General features: G+C 44.6%; 1 long non-coding RNA gene across 1 annotated transcript in view; it reads right to left on the bottom strand.

Annotated features, from left to right (window-relative positions):
• The window catches only part of LOC106143879, a 7,215-nt gene extending 416 nt beyond the window's left edge, over positions 1 to 6,799 (bottom strand). The window contains exons 1-2 of the long non-coding RNA XR_001229013.1: positions 6,464 to 6,799; positions 4,266 to 4,491 (exon numbers count right to left, since the gene is read on the bottom strand). This is a non-coding gene — a long non-coding RNA (uncharacterized LOC106143879). The remainder of the gene's footprint in view (positions 1 to 4,265; positions 4,492 to 6,463) is intronic.
• Between the last annotated feature and the right edge of the window lie 14,301 nt (positions 6,800 to 21,100).

The following is a 21,100-nucleotide window of genomic DNA, read 5'->3' as shown; positions in this document are numbered from 1 at the left end:
ATATATATATATATATATTAGTCTTTATACGGAGCATGTGTCTCACAGCGGTGTCTATTGTCTGAGAAGCATGTGTGATATACAAATGGGGTAAAAATGGGGTAACTGTCTTTGTCTGTTGAACAACAAGGATGTAATTCTGAGCGTGTAAGTTCTTCAAGGAATAGGTTCCACAAATAAGCTACAAGTTGGCATCTCACAGGACCATGGCTCACCTGCCCCAGGGCTGTTGAGCAGAGGTTCACCATCTTCCTAGTTGGGATGATGTGGAGATAACATCTGGAGAGGCTGAGTCAGTGCCAGCTTCGGCTTTCCAGCTGCACAACATGAGGAGTGGAGTGTGGCACTCGGCAATTACAGATTGACAAGTTGGTTTAATATCAACTTCAGTGAGGACTTCAGATACAGAGTTGCGGGATTGATTAAGTAATACAGCCTTACAGGCCCTAATGGGGTTTGGTCGGGAGGAAGGTTTCACAGGCCATGGGACTTTAGGGTTCAACTTTGGAGCCCGTGAAAAGAGCTGATATTTTTACCTGTAATTGGGCCGGAGGTAGGGCACCTCTGATTATAGCTTCAGACCTTTGAATGTGGCTGGAGATCGGGGGAAAAAGCTTTAGAATTAGCAGAAGAAAATGAACACGAAGACAAAAGCCAATAAGTGGTCACGGAGCTGCCAAGAGTGAAGGCACTAACGAGACAGAATTAGTTCTTACTGACAACTCGAAATTGCCTGGGACATTATAAAAATCAATCAGCCTGTTCAAGGCCAGCTCACAGTGACCACTGGATAGTGTGATGGCTGCAATTTGTCTGGACGCAAATTTAGAGAAGCCAGGAGAGACTTACCCTAATATGTAGCTTTTGGCTCGTACTAAGTTTTGAAGAGACGGCTCAAAATGAGCTTCAACACCAGTTATATTTTCCCAGAAATCTTAAAGCCAGAAGAACCAAAATTAGTTGATTGCTCATTTCTCTAACCCAACCTACTGTCATTTTGCTGTCTTTGCCAAGAATAATATATACATTTTAATGTTTTCTCCACAGATTTTTTTGTGCCTTATGATTTTATTATCTCCCCAGTGACTTTTAATGCTATCATTATTGCCCTCAGCATTTTGAATTCAAATAAGTATAGGAAAATATTAGCTTACGAAATTTATTATTTAACAGACATGATGGGCACAGAAGGGATTTGAATCTTTTGGGAGAGGCAGATGAGTAAATCTATAATTGAAGCAGGGTGAAGATGTAGCAAGCAGGGTGTCTGATTACGCACAGCGGCAGCTGACTTGACAAGGCAAGCCTGTTTTGATTATTAATTGTGCTGTAGTTTTTAAAATCTGGAGGGTCCCCAGAAGGCCAGTGCACCAAGGACTAGGTTTCTAGCCTGTGATGTTTTTGGGGAGTGAGAGAATCTTGGAGATGTGTGGCTTATTAGAAAGGAGTTGGGTTACAGGAACAGCGCCTTTGGGATGTTTCTCTTCTCTCTAACTATAGGGAGAGAATAGCCTCCACTCTGCCACAATGTTCCATGCTATTGTGAATTTCAAACAACACAGACACAGAAAGCGAGCTCAAACTGGTCATTAGGACTTAGCACATGGACGGATCTTTGAATAGTTAAAAAAAGGTTCCCATGTGCACATACACAGACACACACACGCAGAGGCAGGCAGACAAATAGACACACAAATGACACGTGCACGCACATGGAAGGGGAGGGTAAGAGGGAGAGGGAGCACTCCTAAGTAGAGTTGACGGAAGGGCTAAGCAAGGCAAGTCCCAGTGACATGAGCAACCTGATGTCTAAGAGGGACACAAATGGTCACGGTGCTGAGCTGAGTCTCGGCATCAAGACCTTGGGTCCTGGGAGCCCTGCAAAGTCTGGGGAAGTTCTCACTTAAAGGTTGATCACATGACTGACTGAATGAATGAGCAGAATACTTCAGCATAGGAGGTCTCTGGTTAGATGTGTAGCTTAGATTTCTCTGCCATTTATGGAAAGGGTCCAGTATGGACCACGCTTCTCAGATGATTTCTTGGCTCACCAAAGGGCATTTGGCACCTGGTACAGTGTGGGGTTTGTTACCTGCATTCCATTGTAGAGGTGTTGCTTTGCCATTTATGGGGTTCAGAGCAACCTTGTTTCCCATGGTGAGGAGAAAGACCTTAGAAGCATGTGAGTTGCGTTAAATGGTGAGAAAAATGTAGTTTCACTACTGTGCCTGGGTCTCAGTGGATACTCCATAAGAACCCTAATTTACTAGCCAGCAGGAAAAAAAAAGCAATATTTAGTTTAGTGCAGTTTAGAACTTGCTTGTGTTAATGATTATAAAATATCCCTTTAGATCAGTGGTTCTCAACCTGTGGGTCACCTCCCTTTGGTGGGGGTCAAATGACCTTTTACAGGGGCCACGTATCAGACATTCTGCATATTAGATATTTACATGAAGATTCAGAACAGTCACAAAATTACAGTTATGAAGTAGCAACAAAAATAATTTTATGGTTGGTAGTCACCACACTATGAGGAACTGTATTAGAGGGTCCCAGCAGTAGGAAGGTTGAGAACCACGATCTGGAGAGTAACCGTTTTTCAAGTGGTAATCTCATGATCTTCCATAGTAGCATCTTGATGCCTGAGCTTGTGGCTGGAGGGGGATCTGGGTACCTTATATAACTTCATGGCATATGCAGATTTCTTGGAAATACTCTGGGGCCACTGCAGGAAGATGAAATCACCGTCTCTTCTCCCCTCCCCCATTTTATTTTAAAACCCAGTGTGGCTCAGCAATTATTTTCTTGATATATTTAGGTGTCATGTAAGATTTTAAGAAAGGAGTCGTTTATTAAGACACCTAAACTAATGATCAGAAACACTACAAAGCCCCTTACCTCGGAACGTGACTTAAGGGCCAACACTGGTGTCCTGCCACACATCAGGCATTGTCAGAGTATCGTGACACCTGTTGCTAGGATTTGTCGCAAGAACTGGGCTGCCCAGTCTTTTAGTCATGTCCAATTTTCTCATCATTGTGTAGATGTGGGAAAGATCTTTCCAGCATGGCGAATATGTTCTGTACAAATGTATCAATTTCTCCTTAAACTGCCCTCTGAGGGGAACATAATAAATTTCATGGCTTTAATGGCGAGGGAAGGTGCTAACTAGCCACATGGCTCAGAGAACATCATTATAGTAACTGCCTCCTTTGAGGAATAAAGAACTGGCCTCGGGGCCTCGAAATTCCCTTTTTATACCAACAAAAAGAGACTTTCATACTTGTTCTGTGAATCAAGCATCCTCAGTAATTCTTTCCTGTATTGCTTAAGTTTCTTGGATAATTTTCCCCTCATCTCCCATTTTACAAGATAGTTTAGAGGACTGTTAAATAAGAGAAGGGTTAAACGGGTTTGAAAAATCGTGAGAATTATTAATAATAATCAGTATAGGTAGAGTAATAGTATTTATTAAAACTTAAAGATCTAAGCATTGCGTGGAACATTTCTCATTTATTAACTCTAATCCTTGCTACATTATGAATAAGTGGAAAGCAGGGCCCGAGGAGGTTAAGTGCCTGCTCTAGATCATACTCGACTGAGTTTGCGTCAAACCCAGGGCATCTACTCCCACAGTCCCAACTCCTAACTAGTACGCTTCATAAGAATTGTCTTTCTTTACTCCAGGCTGTTTTCTGGCCTCTAGCCTGATTGTTCTCTCTGCTTTAATGCTTTCTATGTGATGATCATCCATCTGCTTGCATTAAAAAAACATCTTGTCATCAGTGTCCCAAAGCAAAGATTTGGAACATGTAGTTCTTTAAAAGCAAGGATTAGGCGGGGATGTAGCTCAGTTGGTGAGTACTTGCCTCTCAACTACCAAGCCCTGAATTTGATATTTTAAACAAATAAACTGGGTGCAATAGCATATTCCTTAATCCAAGGATTTTGGAGGGAGAAGGAGGATCATGAACTCAAAGTCATCCTTGGCTACATAGTGAGTTTGAGGGCCAGCCTGGGCTGTGTGTTTCAAAATGAAAAGAAAAAAGTAAGGCATTGATAGCCGCAATGATTTTCAGTTCAGTCTTCTATTTGTGGTCATTTCTATTCATTACGTTGTCATGGACTGTTCACCCTAGATTTGTGTGGCTGAGATGGGAGTTAAAGGGAACATTCATTCAGTCATACATTTTTCAAATATTGAAAGTCTCTGATTGCTATGGTACCACACCAACATTTTGCCAACCAGGAAGACGTTGACCTACCTGTCTGTGATTGTTTTGAATATATTTAGTAAAGAGAGGATGTTTAGTTGTGGAGCACCAGCTGTGTACCATGCAGTATGCTTGACATTTCACGTGGTATAATTGAGTCTTTTCATTCGGCCAGGAAGCGGTTATAGCTGCCTCTATTTGGGAGACGGATACTGAACTTCAGAGGAACTCACGGTTGGTTCCTCAGCCAACAGAAGGCAGAACTAGCTGTCAAATCCTTGAGTATGTGACAGAGGAGAAAAGTCAATTGTGGTGAGACTTGTTTATTACGATAGATCTCACAGAGTTCACAGGAATGAAGAACTGTGAGCTTTTAATTACTTTCCACAATTACATTCTAGAGGGCATTGTTTGAAGGGATGGGAGGCTGAATGCATAGTTCTCTCAATGTCTATAGAAGGGTTGGTTCTAGAGTCCTTTCTATACGCAAAATGCTCAAATGGCTTATATAAGATGACATAGACCTGTGTCTATCAGTCTATATATGTCATTTCACCTGTAGCCTACTTATAATACCCAATGCAATACAAACATCCTATAGCTATCACAATGCATACACGTTGTGCAGTTGTTGTGATTTCAATTGGCAGTTTGTTGAACACTCAGATATACTGGTATAACCGTAGTTGTTTATACTTGAGAAGTTAGCCTCCTATTTTTTTTTAGCAATTCACAACTCTGTGGCCTGAGACCCCTGAATGCTACAGAAAGTTTTCTGCCTGTCTCTTTTTTTTTAATTTGCTGAGTTCACTTTATATTATATTATATTATATTATTTATTTATTAAAGATTTCTGCCTCCTCCCTGCCACCGCCTCCCATTTCCCTCCCCCTCCCCCAATCAATGCCCGTCTCTTGATCCTGCTAGAAGTCTCCAAATTCCCTGAGGACTGGAAAGCAACAGAATACTGGCTAAAGAACAAAACTTGAGGAGTTGGGGTGACCTGCCTCTTAACAAGCATTCATGGAGCTTGAACTTCCATGGGCTCACTTGGCAGATAAACTCCTTGGAGACCTGATTCCATCTGGAACAGAGCTTCTCAACCTTCCTGTAGGGATAAGTCCTGCCCCTTAGGGGGCGTGTTCTCCTCGGGCTAATGTTTACCTATAAATCTGGCGAGCGTGCTTGTGCTTGCAGCGCTTACTTCTGCTTTCCTGGTCTCTGCGGGAATGGTGGTTCTGTAAGTCTATTTCTTCATTAAAGCTATATATATATTTTTACAATCTGTCTGCATTCGTTTACGCCCGTTACATTTTGGCACCCAATGTGGGGCTCAAACCCACGACCCTGAGATTAAGAGTCTCATGCTCTACCGACTGAGCTAGCCGGGCGGCTGGGGTGCTGGGGATGCAGCCCCGCCGCTCCTATTACAACACCTTCCTAATGCTGCAACCCTTTAATACAGTTCCTCACGTTGTGGTGACCCCCCCAACTATAAAATTACTATAGCGGCTACTTCATGACTATGATTTTGCTACTGTTATGAATCATAATGTCTGATATACAATATATCTGATATGAGACCCCTGTAAAAGGATCATTCAATCCCCAAAGAAGTCTAGACCCCCAGGTTGAGAACCACTGATCTAGAAGGTCATTTGCTGTCTTGAGAAAAATTACTATAATTTTTAATTCACAGACTATAATATTCATCCCTCTAAAGTCCATGCTAGTGACCTCAAGTACACTCATGCTAGAGCAGAGCATTTTCCCAGCCCCAGAGAAGCCTCACACTTAAAATCCCTCCTATTCCCTTTACCTTGCCATGTTGGCAACCACCAGTCTCTTTTATTTGTTTGTTTCTGGATTTGTCTGCTTGGTTTCTTCATTTAATGCAACAAATTGGCAGTTTATTGGTGTTTCGGTATCATCAGCATTTCACTTTCGTGGCTTAGTAATGTTCCATTGTATGATATATCACATCTCATTTAGGGCTTGGGGAAGATATGCAGACAGCTGTTGTCTTTGCGTGTCCTTTGCTTTGCTTGTATGCCAGGTGATTTTGTGTGTTTGTGTGTGTGTGTCGTGTGTGTGTGTGTGTGTGTGTGTGTGTGTAAAACTTGATTCTCAGGTAGAGCAAGTGGGCCTGGTACAACCCTTCAGAAGATTGGTTCTAGTTCAGGCTTCTAATTTCTGGCTGGGGTGCTGGGGTCTTGGGATGCTGGGGTGCCTGCTTTCAGAAAACCTACCTGTGAGCTGGCATGGCATAAAGGAACAGAGGTCTTAGCAGTTCTGCCCAGGACACAGTGCTGTCACATCAGTTGAGTTCTCCGTGGTCCTCCCAGCTGGGGCACTGGTGGTCTTTGGGAAGTGCTGGTATAGAGATCCCTGCAGAGTGTAGTGACATCTGTCAGTGGCTCCTACAGTTCTGGGCACAGTGATATAAGGAAAGAACATGCCCAGGAATTGATTCCCAGCTCCGTGCCAGGCAAGCGGTCTAAGAGTGAGTGTGCTCCAAGGGAGGGCCTTGTTTGCCCGAGCTGCAGGATGGAATCCACGGAAAATCCAACCCAGGATCTCACCCCGTGAATGAACCATAGTAACACACAGGGAAGACCCGGACTAGCAGCGCTTTCTGTTACAGCACACTTATGCTATGTGAGGTCATAGGATCCTGTAGGTGGGATGGGCTTTAGGGAGACACTGATAAAGTTCGGGCATAGTGTCCTTCCCAGAAGCCACTGGGAGACAGTAACCTTCCCAGCAGCCACTTCTTACCTGTGCTCACCTTGTGGGATCAACCTGTTTACCTGGAAAAGCTCTTAGGTCTCAAATCTTAAACAAATGGCTAAGGTGCCCATTAACATATCAGAGTGGACACTGTCCACCAGTCTCTCAGCATCTAGTGCCTGGCATACCCTGCCCCCTACCCTGAACTCTCCAGTGCAAGGACTCGCTTGGGCTTTCCCTTCCTCCACCCTTTCTCTTCTGTATAACACAGCCATTTTGGCTACACTGAATGAATCTCTTGGTCTCCTGGCTCACTCCAGGCCTCTTGGCTCCTGGCTCTCTCCTTCTCTTTCCACCTCTCCTCAGAAGGCCCAGTCCAGTCTGCCAGTCATGTTTAGCCTAGAACATTCCAGCTGCCTCTGCCTGTGCACATTCCTTGTATCTATAATAAAAATCTCAACCCTTTAGGAGCGATCATGTCCTCCTTTTATTTCTTTCCTTTATTCAAACGAACGGCAGGTGATCTTCAGGAAAGCGCAGATTCTCAAGACCCTCTCTACCTCTCTGCTTCTAGACTCCTAGCTAGATTTAAATCCCCCGCAGTGCCTTAAAGATGAGATCCATGTGACCTCTGAGGAGCGTGTGGAGCCCCAGGATAATCGCTGAGTTGTCTGGTTTATCCAGAGTTTAGGGAAACACGTGGGATAGCAGCGGGAGGAACGTAAAGGTGGACCAGGACACATTTGCCGGTATGAGCTTGCTGCACTTTGCATAACACCGTCTTCAGTGAAATGTTTGAAAATTCGGGGTCTCGAAATGTCTGGCCTCTATAGAGAACCCAGATTTTACTTTAAGAAATATTAAATACGATTCTTTTCTAGCAGACACTATAAAACTTGTGTTTATGACAAGGAATTAAAGTCTTTTTATCTCCCGCCTTGTAAGACTTTTATCAAATATTTTAAGATTCACCCCCCAACACGCTAAAACCCTTTGTTCACACAAAGGCCCCATTGATGTCCAGAAGCAGTGACCCCTCCCCCAACTTCCTCCTTCATTTTTTTTTTTGTGCTGATTCTTTTAAATCTAACCAGTCTCAAAAGACAGTGGGGAAAAGACAGTACTTGTGTTGAATGAAAACCCAGTAAGCTTCCTGTCTCTAAGCGCTTGCCCCTTGGAGCTGGCCTTCTTGATCAAAAGTAAAGCTTCACCTTGTTGAGACACTTTCATTGGAGCGATGGCTTTTTTTCGTGTCCCCTAAACTTAATTCTAACAACCCCATATTTGATGTGCTGTTTCTGGGCTATCGGTTATGAGCCAACCAGTTCCTTCCATTTCCACTAAAGGTAGTATCAAACTTGTCAGGCCCCTTCTATGTTATTTCTGAACAAAAAGAGCTGGAAATATAGAGGGGAGGGCCAGCAGGACCTCTTCCCCCTTTACCCCATGAGTCATGTGTTTTAAGGAAAATGGTGTGACTGCCTTTGGCCTGTTAATCTAGCCTTAGCCTTTCCTGCTAGGAAATGCGAACCACATGGGCTGCTAGTAAGGGTTGCTCTAAAGTTCTCTGTGCCTCCGTGAAATGCTGTTCCAGCTTTCTTCGGGTTTATATCAGAATTTATTGTGCATCAGAAAACCCGAGAGTGCTCTGTGAAGGATATCACAGTGCAGAAACTGCATCAGAAAACCCGAGAGTGCTTTGTGAAGGATATCACAGTGCAGAAACTGCATACAGTTTTGCACAAATCACTTATTTTTTCTCTTGTATTTAATTTTTTTCAAACAATATATTTTGATCTTACACAATGTCTGGTGACCAAAGTGGGAGGCTTTAGCCTCAAAACATATGCTACCAGTCCAGCAGGTGTGAGAACCAAAGTTACATTTTAAGTTTTAATTACTATACCATAGAGATCCATGAACCCAGTATTGGAAATACAGACTCTCAAGGCCTTACTCCACAAGTGTTGAAACACCCTGCTTTTTAAACAAGGTCTTTCGTCGGGTGGTGGTGGTGCACGCCTTTAATCCCGCCACTCGGGAGGCAACGGCAGGCGGATGTCTGTGACTTCGAGGCCAGCATGGTCTACAAGAGTTAGTTTCAGGACAGGCTCCAAAGCTACAGAAAAACCCTAATTCGAAAACCCAAAACAAACAAACAAACAAACAAACAAACAAACAAACAAAACAAGGGGATGTAGTTCAGCTGGGAGAGTGCTGACTTAGCATTTCTGAATCCTTGGGCTTGATGCCAAGCACCACAGAAGACTGGACATGGGGGCCTATGTCTTTAATCCCAGCACTAAGGAGGTGGAGGTAGAAGGGTGAGGAGTTTGAGGCAGAAGCTAGCCTGGGCTACATGAGATTGTCAAAACAAGCAAAGAAGAACAAACAAACAAACAAGCTGCCCTATGGAATTAGGTCATAGATTACTGGGCAAGATGTGGGATGTCAGACGATGCCTCCCTCAAAGGGGAAAATTGTGGAGCCAGAGGCAATTAAGAAGCAGTGCAGGAGAACTTTGCCTTCTCTGCACTTTTGCAAGCCGGACTTGCAAAGAGCAAAGGTTTCCTGTCTCCATCTCTTCCAGGGAGAACACAGGCTAGCCATCAAAGAGAGCTCTAGACCCTCACTGGCATGGAGAAGATGCCAGAGGAACTACTTTTAGCAAACTTAACTAATTACTCTTCATATAGCACTCGCGTCTTTCCAAGTTGACCACGCGACTTGATGTCTTTTTTAAAAACCGTGTCTCTTTTTAAAAATTACCATTCTTTTTTTGAAGATGTTACATAAAAACTGCTACTCAAATCTCTCTGTTCTCCCCTCCCCCCCAAGACAAGGTTTCTCTGAGTAGGCCCGACTGTCCTGAAGCTTGCTCTATAGGTCAGGCTGACCTTGAACTCTAGAGTTCCACCTGCCTCTGCCTCCCCAGTGCTGGGATTAAAGGTGTGTACCACTGACGCCTGGCCAAGGCTTCTTCTTTATGAACTGCCCTTCTCAGGGTGTCAGAATCCAGAGAATGCATATCTAAAGTATACACATCAGTGGACTTCTGCGTGCTGTTGCACACAGACACACTAAACCTCGATAATGTGTCCATAGCTCTGTACCCCATGCGGCTCATTGGTCCGACAGCTGTCAAGTGCAGAAATGCTATACACACTTGATTTGGGTCATTCCCGTTTTGTTTAGGAAGCTGAAACAGAACCCTGGAGTCAGTCCTGTAGTTAATTGGGTCCTCATTCCTCATGGGATGAGAATCTGGAACTCAGGCCTGTTTGTGATTATATTTTTTTCCCCCAGTTTCCAGAAGGTTCTTAAGAAGAGTTGCCTGGAAAATTGGGAGAAGGAAGCACGCCAGGCAGGAAGGCCTAGCAGAGGAACACTGTCCTGTAGATGCTGAAGCTGACAAGGCTGCCCAGGTAAATCTGTGGGTGAGTTCCCTCCTTAGCAGCAGTCAGGGATTCCTGAGAGCTAGCCTGCTTCCTCCCTCTCTGCACAAGACATGCATTTTCAAGGTCAGGGGTGAGGCCAACGCTGGAGCTCTAGAGCGGTGCTGACCCAGCTTTGAGGTTATTGTCCTGAAAGGGTGGTTTGCACAAGCATTGGGGGAAGGAAGACGGCTGGCTTCTGCTATTGGCTATTGTCACAGCCTCCTTGGCAGGCCTGGTTTCTTGCTCATAAATATATGCAGACTTTCTGAAAGGGCTGGAGTACTTTCAAGGCAAGGAGAAAACATGGTTCGGTTGGTTGTTAGCTCTTCAGTTGCTCTCGATTTTAAGAATCAGGGAGGGCAGATGGGAGACAAAACAGCTGTTGCCAGGGGCTCCGCGGGAAGAGTCTATTAGTTTCCACAACTGTTGCGGAAAAGGTAACTTCATAGCAACAACCACAACAACAAAGGTGTCAGAATGTGTGGAGATGCTGCTCCAGGTGCGGGGAGGGAGATCGGCTTGCAAGGCCTCCGACCTTAGCTTCCAGTGTATATATACCCTGAGGAATCCAGGTCCTCTTCTGAGGAGGTCATTAGGGAAGTGATGCTGGGCCAACTGAAGTCCTGTGTGCATGACAACGGTCAGCTGCTCAGGAAGTCTCACAAACTTCTGCTCTTGTAAGGTAGTAAAAACACAAAAGAGAAGACAAAACAATGGGCTGGTTCCTACATACCTGCTTAACAACCTGGACTTAACACCCCCACCAGCTGTAATTGAGTGTGTTAAGTCATAAATCTCAAAGGAGGTGAAAGTTCCGTGGCAGATAATGAGTTGTCTCCATTTTCTCCTCATTCATGACTTTGGTGGGGGGCCTGGTAGAGCAGTTGTGCTGTCTTTGACAAGCAGCTGCAAATAGGTGTGTGTGTGGGGGGAGCGTATTTCAGGCAGTCTTTGCAGTGGTCTGTCCTGGTTTTGATGGGGGCACTTTGGAAGCTCTCATGGGAAAGTGGTTACTTGGTACTCGCACTGGGCAGCATGAGATCTTTGCATCTTCAAAGACAGAGACTTGTTAAAAAAAAAAAAAACAAAAAAAAAAAAAAAACAAATGAAGGAAATTCCCCAAAGAATCTTCCCAGGGAGCAACAAAAACATCCGCTGTAAACAGCAGGTTCATCTTCTGACAGGTTTTGTTTGCAAATGATAACAATTACAGGTAATTTTTCATTTCAATTGGAGGAGCAGGTATTAAGGAGGGGGGAGGGGCAGAGAAAAGATGAGCGCACAAGCTCTCCCAAGTGCCTCATTCACTCCCAGGTCTACAACCTGAGCCGCGTGGAGGACCAGGTAGTGGCTCCCCGTTCCATTAAGAGATCTAATTGTGGCTGTTCCGTCTGTTGGCAGATGCAGTTTCCACATAACAACGGCCCAGAGACAGAGCTGCGTGATTAATGCCTCCAGCTGTCATATGCCCCATTATCTGTGCATTTGCATAACTTAATGGTTTAGGACAGGGGAGAGAGGATGCTTAATTTAATGTTTAGCAGGCCCTTGATAGCTGAATAATTTAAGAACTGTCAAGGGGGGTCAGTCCTACACCAATTCAGCAAGACAGCTATGATTTCTGCATATCGTTAAAATTCTTACTGGGGAGATTTTTTTTTTTTTAAGGGAAAAAGAACAACAATGCCTGAAAGGAAGCATTGATTTTTCTGTTAACCATTTCCTAGCTGTGGCAAGTGGAAGTTTGTTTTTTGACAGCGGCTGCTTGTCTGAAGACTATTGGGAAAGCAGGGTTCTCTCCTCTTCCCCTCCTCTCTAGACAGCCCCCCCCACCAACCCTAAGCCCGCTCCTACCCTCTCTTTCTGATCTCACCTCCTTTTGTTCCCCTCAACCACCTCACCCTTTATGCCCTATTTTATGACCCACTTACAATCCTCTCTCGCTCTTTACCTCCAGCCTCTCCTTTAGCTGAAAGGCAGATGGGGATGAGGGAGGAGGGAGGTGTTGAGGGAGGAGGGAGGTGGAGAGGGAGCATGGACAGGGAGGAGCATAATTTGCTTAAAATCAACTAACAGCCCAGCCTGCTTTCAATAGGAAACACTGTCAGTTTCATTAGTTGCTAATGAATATTATTAAACTAATCTGTCATTTGTTTTCTAATTATGTGTCACCAGGCATCACGGTGGCAGCTGAGGTGACTCACTAGTGAATAATGTGTAGCGCTCCCCCTAATCTTTTTTTTTCTTTTTCCAGAGTAAAAACAGCAAGTGATTAGCGATCATTTCACCCGACATAGTAGGTCACCCCAGCCCTCCGTCGTCATTTTTCTCCCACACGTTCTTAGCCCTGCGAGGCTTTTCATTCCTCAGTCTTGGCAGCCCATTCCCAGGTGATAGATCTGGGCCACCTCAAACCTCAGAAAACCTTGCTTCTCAATTCTCGGCTGGTGTGAGACACTGTCAGATCACCTCCCTCCCCACCTCAAAATCCTGTGGGCCTGGATTTTGGGCAACTCGGTTGCCCAGTATGTTATAGACTAGGCTCTGATGCTTGGCTGGTCATGAAGGTTCGAAGTGGTTCTGCTCAAATGCCTGGTACTTTGATGGCCCGGCTGGACTTCCAGGTCCCTCTCTGTGTGCAGCCTTGCTAGTAGGATGCGGGAGCTTACTTGGGGGCTTCAAGAATTCTGAAGGCCGGAAGTAGAAATTGTCTGTGGCCGTGGATACATGCGGGAGATCTCATTTTCATCACATCTGAGACAGGGCTGAGACAAAGACAGGTGATGGGGGTGGAGGGTGCCTCTCTGTGACAGGTGGAGGGATGTAGGCGGGAGTGTGAGTCTGAAGAGATGGCTGGACAGTTAAGAGACCAGTGCTGCTCTCGCAGAGAACTGGACTTCATGAATGCCTTCCTTCAACTGCATCCTTCATTTCCACTCTTCTCAAGAACTGGTCCTTACTGATTACTCCTCTCTGGACCCATTCTCCCAGTTTATAAACCTGCTTGGTCTCAATGCAAACATAACAGTGCAGCATTTTTTTTTCCCTCCTGAGATAGGGTCTCACTATGCAACCCTCGCTGGCCTGGAACTCACTATGTAGATCAGGTTGGCTCCAATCTCACAGAGATCCATTTGCCTCTGCCTCCCGAGTCCTGGAATTACATGTGTGGACCACTACACCCAACTTTGGGACAGATTTTTAAAAACACTGTCTACACTTAAGGAGTCTGTGGTCTCCCTGTCTGTCTGCTCCCTTGCCATTGTAGCTGGATTCTTGGACCCACTGATATTACCCAGGAGGGGCAGCCAAGTTCCCATAAGGTCTTTCAAAGAGGCCTCGGCCTGTGAATTTAGGGGGAACGCAAGCATTTAGATCATGGCAGCTTATTTCTACTGGCTCTTTCCAGAATCACTTAAAAACTTTTCTTCTTTCTTGACCTTCTCTTCCCTCAAGATTAAGTGTCCTCTGAAGTCTGCCCTGAGGTCTTTCCTATTCTCCTTCCACAGTGGCTGTGGTTTCTTGTGGAAACCCAGACATCCAGCACAAACAGTTCTTGAGTAACAAGGTTACATGTGCATGCAGAATGCACACTTATACCACATGCACTTACGGTTGCTCACAGGACATCGTGACATCCTTGACTCATGTACAATTCCCTTTGCATGTTTGAGAAGGACCCAGTTTTCACCTTCTTTATCCATCCCTAGCTTCAAGCCTTTATCCTGCAGGTTCCTTCATCCCTCTTCATCATCTGTCATCATACAAACATCCTGTTGGGTTCCACTCCTTCAGAATGTCTTTTTTTTGCCTTTATGTTGCTGGTTATCTGGTCAGAACATGGCAACCATGCAGGAAAGCTGTTTTCCCTTCTTCTTTTTCCTCTGCTTTTATCCCATTATCCATCCAGTCGCCAGAGAAATGCGGCCAAAATGCAAACAGAGATAAGCCACTGTCCTACTCAACATCCCGCAGCGGCCTTCCACTTCTTAGTTATGTCAAACCTTCAGTTCAGCGCGTGAACTACTTTCTGCTGCCTGGATTCACACCCCTCCATTATCTTTGCCACATTTCCTGCTGCTTTGCACCTTTAGGTCTTTGCACATGATTTATCTACTGAGATTAATCTCTCTCTCTGCTTCCATTAGGCAGCTCTTTTATTCATGTCAACTCAGCTCAAGTTACAGATAGCTTCCTGGGAGATATTTGGCAATGTCTGGAGGATGTTTTGTTTATTTTAGGTTTGGGAGCTCCTGCTTAAGGATGCTGTCAAGCATGACACATGCTACAGAGCACAGTAACAGTCCTCTTCTACGTGAGGCTGGAGGACCCAAGTGCTGGGCTTTGGACACTCTGCTTTCTATTAGTTTCCATGCTATTGTATATTTTTTTGGGGGGTTCTTCTTTTTATTTTCTTCTGCATGTTTTTGATTTTGACTGTATTGATTTGCTTATATTGTTTGAACCAGAGGGCAGGCTTTTCTGTCATGACTGTACAGCATCTTAAGAATCAGTTACTTGAAAACTATAGTTGATATTACTCTTTAATTACTCTTGTCTGTACTATATTGGATGTTCATGAAACTATTATCAGTCATTTACAATTTAGAGTGGATGAGGTTAGATGAGTTCTTGTCCTTGATATTAGAAAGAGATGGGGTGCAAAAGAGGTTCTCATGTTGACCCTCATCATTTCTGGGATGTTTTAATTCTGCCCCACCCCTTTAACTCCAGACATTTTTGAGAACACATCTATTGTTTATTTTGGCTTCCTAAGATTTATAACAGTAGAAATGTGAGGGGAAGAGTGTTTTACTTGGCTCTTGGCTTCAACGATGCCCTTCTGTATATTCCTGGGAAGGGGGTGTGTAGAAGTCTATAAACAACATTCTGAAATCCTCTTGCCAGATAGCTTCTACATATGTTCTGCAAATGGACGGACCTGGCAGGACATTAGGGAATGGAAAGATAGAGGAGAACACCCCTATGCCCCTGGAAATGCAGAGGCAGTAGGGTAGAAGGCCATCCAGACTCTTGTTGCCCTGACATCTTCATCAGTCAGAAAAGTACCCATGGATCTCAGCTCTGAGAGCAGTGATGATTACTTAGACGTCTCTAGGCTCTAACTAAGCATGACTTGCTTAAATAGCACCAGCAGTGAGAGCTCTGAGGGCCTCAGGGGTGTAGCAGAAAAAAATGGAAGCTGTTATGCTAGTTGACTGGCTTCTCTTGTTGGCTGCGCCTTTTCCAGTTCCATGCACCCACTATCCATCTTCTACCCAGTCACTGCCTTATGCCGGTTGCTTTCTCTATGGCAAGCACCAAGAACGTGTGTCTAAATACAGGTTTTCCCACTTCCTGTCCTTGATTTGCTGGGAGTTGGCAAAGTTGTGAGGATTTAGCATCACGATTCTGACCCTTTGAGTTGCTTTCTGCCCCAAGCCAGTTTTCTTTGATGTGTGATAGTTCATATTGCCATCTAAGTTGGGATACACTTGTTGTTGTTAGCTGGCTGGTTGGTTATCTGTATCTCGTTGGTCAGAATGAACTTTGTCAAGGCACAGATTTTCTTTTCATCACACACTATCTCCTAAATTCAAGATTTTTCTGGAAATGTAATAGGAACCTGAGAGCTCCTTAGTGAGTGACTTAACTCATGTGTTCAGGGTGCTTTTGGGCCAGTTCGGAAAGTGTTCCATGTATGTGTTCTTTGTTCTGGCACTGTGATAAGGCTGCTCAGGAGAACACAATATTTCTCTCAATACTTTAGGACTTAAGTATTAATAACCCAGTTTCCACCAAGAAAACAAATTCAGAGTGTTAGTAACTGCCATATGGTCATATCAGTAAAAATTGTCCGAGCCAGCACTGGCCTCAGGTTGAAGTCTAAAGCTACATTCCTGACCTCGGTTATGCAGGTATTTTCTTAAGCAGAAGAACAGGTTCTAATGTCCACAGCCCAGTGCATGAGAAGAGCTCACTGTGACCTGTTTTCTATTTGTGAAGAATTGTAAAGGGGAGCTTGAAAGCTCCAAACATCAGGAAGTGTGTCTTATTCAACGTTCTATTGCTGTGAAGACACAGCATGGTCATGACAGCTCTCATAAAAGAAAGCGTTTAATTGGGGCTAGCTAACAGTTTCAGAGGTTTAGTCCATTATCAGCATGGCAGGAGGCACAACAGCACACAGGCAGACACAGTGCAGGAGAAGGCACTAGGAGTTCTACCTCTTGATCCTTAGGCAGCAGGAAGAGAGAGAGTAGAACCACTGGGCCTGGCTTGGATTTTTGAAGCCTCAAAACCCACCCCCAGTGACACACTTCCTCCAAGACTACACCTACTTATCCTTTCAAATAGTGCTACTAAGCAATTAAATATAGCAATCTATGGGGCCATTCTTACTCAAACCACAGCATAGTGGGAAGACTGATTCCTCTGATTGCATGTGTTCTGCTGTAGACATGCGCTGAGATACCATTCCACACCCCACCAAGAAGTGCGATTATTACTAGTATAGAAGAAGCATGTTGAAAATGGGAAGACCAGTCAGAACTAAAAACTCAGGGAGCTCCTACAAGATCTATGAATAGCTTTAGAATAAGTTTTCTTTTAAAAAAAAAGAGTTATGTATTTCTTTGTGTATCCCTGTGTGGGGTGTAGGCACAGAATACTTTGGATAGGCACGCTCACAGACTTGTGCACAAAGGCTAGAGGAGGGTATTAGTTGGCCTCTTCTATCATTCTATTACTCTCTGACTATTCCCTTGAGGCAGGGTGTCTATTACTCTCTGACTATTCCCTGGAGGCAGGGTGTCTATTACTCTCTGACTATTCCCTGGAGGCAGGGTGTCTCCCTGAACCTAGGCCTCATATTTTCTTGGCTAGGCTGGAAGCTAGCAAGCCCCAGTCATCTTCCTGTCTCCATCCTTTCAGAACTGGGTTACAGGAATGTGCTGGATGCCTGGATTATCTTGTATGCATTCTGGCAGCTGACCTCTGGTCCTCATGAGTATGCAGCAAAGGGTTTTAATCACTGATCCATTTCTCTAGTCCCATTTCAGTAAGTTTTTAAATGCAATTGTTAATTCCACAAACACTAGAGGCCCAAGAAGTGTAATGCTTTCTGTTATTGTGTACATGCACGCATGCATGTGTGCAGGGCTAGAGATCAACATTGGGTGTCTTTCTCCAGGATCCATCCACCTTGGTTTTTGAGACAGTTTCTCACGGGAACCTGGGATTTTTGGATTTGGCTGAGGTAGCAGGTTAGTAAGTCCTAGTGACGGTGGTCCTCCTGTTTCTTCATTCCCAGAACTGTGCTTCATTACAAGCACATGCTACCATGTGCAAACATATTTTTTTTTTTGAGACAGGGTTTCTGTATAGCTTTGGAACGTGTCCTGGAACTAGCTCTTGTAGATCAGGCTGGCTTTGAACTCATAGAGATCTGCCTGCCTCTGCCTCCCGAGTGCTGGAATTAAAGGTGTGCACCACCACTTCCTGGCTCCATGTGCAGACTTTTACATGTGTGTGGGGATCAAATTCGAGTCCTCATGCTTGCACGGCCAACCCTTTCCCAGTGAGTTACCTCCATGGTCTGCTTCCTAATCTTCCATGTAAAGTCCCAATCTTACTGTAGTAAAGTCAACATCTAGAGACCCTGGTGTGAAATGGGGCAAATATCCATAGTGTATTAAATTGAAATTTTATGCAACGTTACTGGGATGGTTAGCTTTAATTGTCATCTTGACACAACGGAAAAATCACCTGGGAAGGGGACCTCAATAAGGGGTTGTCATAGGTGATGTCCCCTGAGCTAAACTGCTACTGTCTTCATTGGATGAGATAAAGACTACAGCAGAACCTGTTGTCTATTGGCATTCTCTCCCTGAAGGAACGGGTAGGGAGGTCATTGACCCCCGTCACCCAAGGGTTCAGTCACTTCTCTGACATCTGTGTGTAATTCTGTCCTAATTACGGTTGTCCTCCAGTAGTGTATGGGTTGGGGAAGATCAGGAGAAGGGACCTCTATCTATGCAGCTAAGGGGAAGTTTCGTGAGGGCTTTCCAGAGTGGCTGCTTTGAAGTCATCTGCACTCCTGTCGGTAACCCCAAATCCGTGCTTTATAATAAGCAAGCCTAATAAAGTCGTTGGTTTCTCAGAGTGAACTCTGGTCTGTTAAGCCTTGGAAGGGGGTTAGAGGGGTGGGTGTATTTCATATCTCTCACAGCGAAGGAATTTTAGAAACAGGGATTGTTTAGATTGGGTTGGCCTGTGGCCAGCGATGGACTGTAACCTAGGATTATGAACTAACATAAACCTTTCCTCTTCTAAGTCGCTCTTTCCAGGCCTTTTTTTTTTTCTGTCTCAGCAACAGATACTGACTAAACTTCTACGGTAAGCCACATACTATTTCATTATGTCCAGTGAACATTCTGTGCAGCGACTTGGGGGAGATGACTCGATTCTTAATGGTCCTTCCTCAGTTTTAAAGAAAGGTAGATCAGGGAAGAGACTTGTTAGCTCCATGGTAAAGACTCCTCTAAAGCTTTGTGGATGTCATTGCCAATGAGAACTTCCTCTAGCTCCTCTAGATTGTCCGAGGAGCCAATGGTCACGGAAATGAGGGGTGAGTGGGGTGCTTACAGGAGGTGAGGCGATCTGATAAAGATTTGAAACTAGTCTAAAATGTGTCTCTTTCCCAGTGATGCCTAGAAAGGGTCCCTCCTATTCCAGTAAGGAATTCATTCTCCATACTGGCAGTCCACAGTGACTAGAAAGCTCGCTCTACATGGCCTTCAGCCACTCACACTTGAACCTAGTCCATCTTTCCACATAGTCGATATCTGAGAAGCTAAAGTGTGTGCGTGCGTGCGCATGTATGTGCATGCCTGTGTGCATGTGTGCGTATGTATGTGTGCATATGTGTAAAATATCCAGCAACAACTTATATTGCTTGATAGGCAAGCCCAATTGAACAGCCATCAAGTTTCTTCAGAAGAGACCTTTGTAGAAATTGGGGAAAATACTGCCTTTTTGTTTGCTGTTTTAGAACTAGAGATGGATTCAAATTAAAGGCTGGGGTGAAATCTTTCATTCTGTATCTAGCAGAGACTCAGCAAGGTGAAACTACTTGGCTAGTTGCTTTGTTTTTAGAGCTGCAGGGTAGTTTATCTGTATAATGAGGCAAGTACAGATCGCTCCAGGACCTGGCAATATAAGAATAGGGCTCACAGACACCCAAGATAAATGGTCTTCCAAGCTCAGAACGGGAGGGGTGACTGAGGCCTATACGGTTCGTGGTGGCATCTTCCAATATCTTTTATCTGTTTGTGCCAGGATTGTCCAATCTTTTCCTTACACACGACTCTCCCTTCGATTATGCTACTGGTAAATTAGCTTTTGATTGGGGGAGGTGTCTGGTTCTTAAATTCTTCTAGTGAGATGCTATTTGCCATCTTTTAGATTTTCCTAATTTTTCTCGACAAGAGCAGACAAATCCTGACAGTTACTGCTGGGGCAAAGATGGAGTGGAGACCAGCAGGGTGGCTCATGGAAGCCCTGAACTAACCATGCACCGTTCCCCACAATGGCTATTTTACCATGGTTCTGGGACTGGGGGTAAAGTTGAGGGTAAATGTGTTCTTATTTTGGGGGCAAAGGCAGAAGAAGTTGCTAGTTCCCACTGAGTTTTTATTTTTGTTGGAAACGGACCCGCCTCACCCACTGGAAACGATCAGCTTTGAACAAGCAATCTTTAGGAAGCTTCTTTGTAATGGCAGAATAAATCTACCCTTACGTTTCTCTTGAAATAACAAGGAGATGAAATACAAAGGAAATGCCTGTGCTCACCGCCATAAATCAGGCCTGTTGCTGTGGACGGCACATATGGTAGGGTAACGTGGCCCACCGCTCTGAGACCTGCTAATGGAAGGCCATATGCGCTCCTGTAAGATCAAAACACAACAGGCCTGGTTTAAGACTCCGCAGTGGCCCAGACATGCAACTCACTTGCATTTATTGGTTTGTGCTCCTGCTTTAGGGCTGTTCATTCCTACTGCCATAGTCTCGCCCTTCCCTCCCTGTTTCTTTGTATCTATCAGGAATTGAGGGGGCTGAGTAATTTAAGGCTTGTGTTTGAGCTTCAAGGAGTTCTTTGAGTGGGCAGAGGCCGCTGGAGTACACAGGTGTCTGGAATGGAAGGCATTACTTGGTGCCTCAGGACACAGTGCTCTGGGTTTGCAGATTCAGCTTTGCGATGCGCTAATTAGAAGAGGCTGGGGCTTGGTGATTAAGTAGGCACGGGAAGAGGTGTTATGGCGTTTTCTTTTCTCTTCTTTAAATAGGGGAGTATGGATTGAAAAAAAAAATGAAAGGGCGTAGTGTTTACAAAATGAGTGAATGAAGCTGACTGCACAGCTCTTAGTGCAGCATGGGTAAGTAGCCCAGAAAGTTAGCGCTGCGGGGTGCATGGCACATGTTTCTTGTCGGGACCTCAGAACACCTTGTGAAACATACGTGCATTCGTTTTGACGATACCCCTCAGAGTGGTGTCGAGAGAACATATTGCCCTCTGATTTGTTATGTTCCATTCTGAGCTTCCTTTCCTACTTAGAGGGAATATCACACAGCTTTGAAAAGATCCATGGTGAACGCCAGAGAAAGGCATCTAAAAGGGAAGAAATAAAGAACTCAAAACTACACATGCTTGCTATTAAC

This window comes from Microtus ochrogaster, chromosome 8 (assembly GCF_000317375.1).
Source record: "Microtus ochrogaster isolate Prairie Vole_2 chromosome 8, MicOch1.0, whole genome shotgun sequence".
Classification (NCBI taxonomy): domain Eukaryota; kingdom Metazoa; phylum Chordata; class Mammalia; order Rodentia; family Cricetidae; genus Microtus; species Microtus ochrogaster.
The sequence above is the reverse complement of the archived record's forward strand: the minus strand, read 5'-3'. Positions and strand labels throughout refer to the sequence as shown.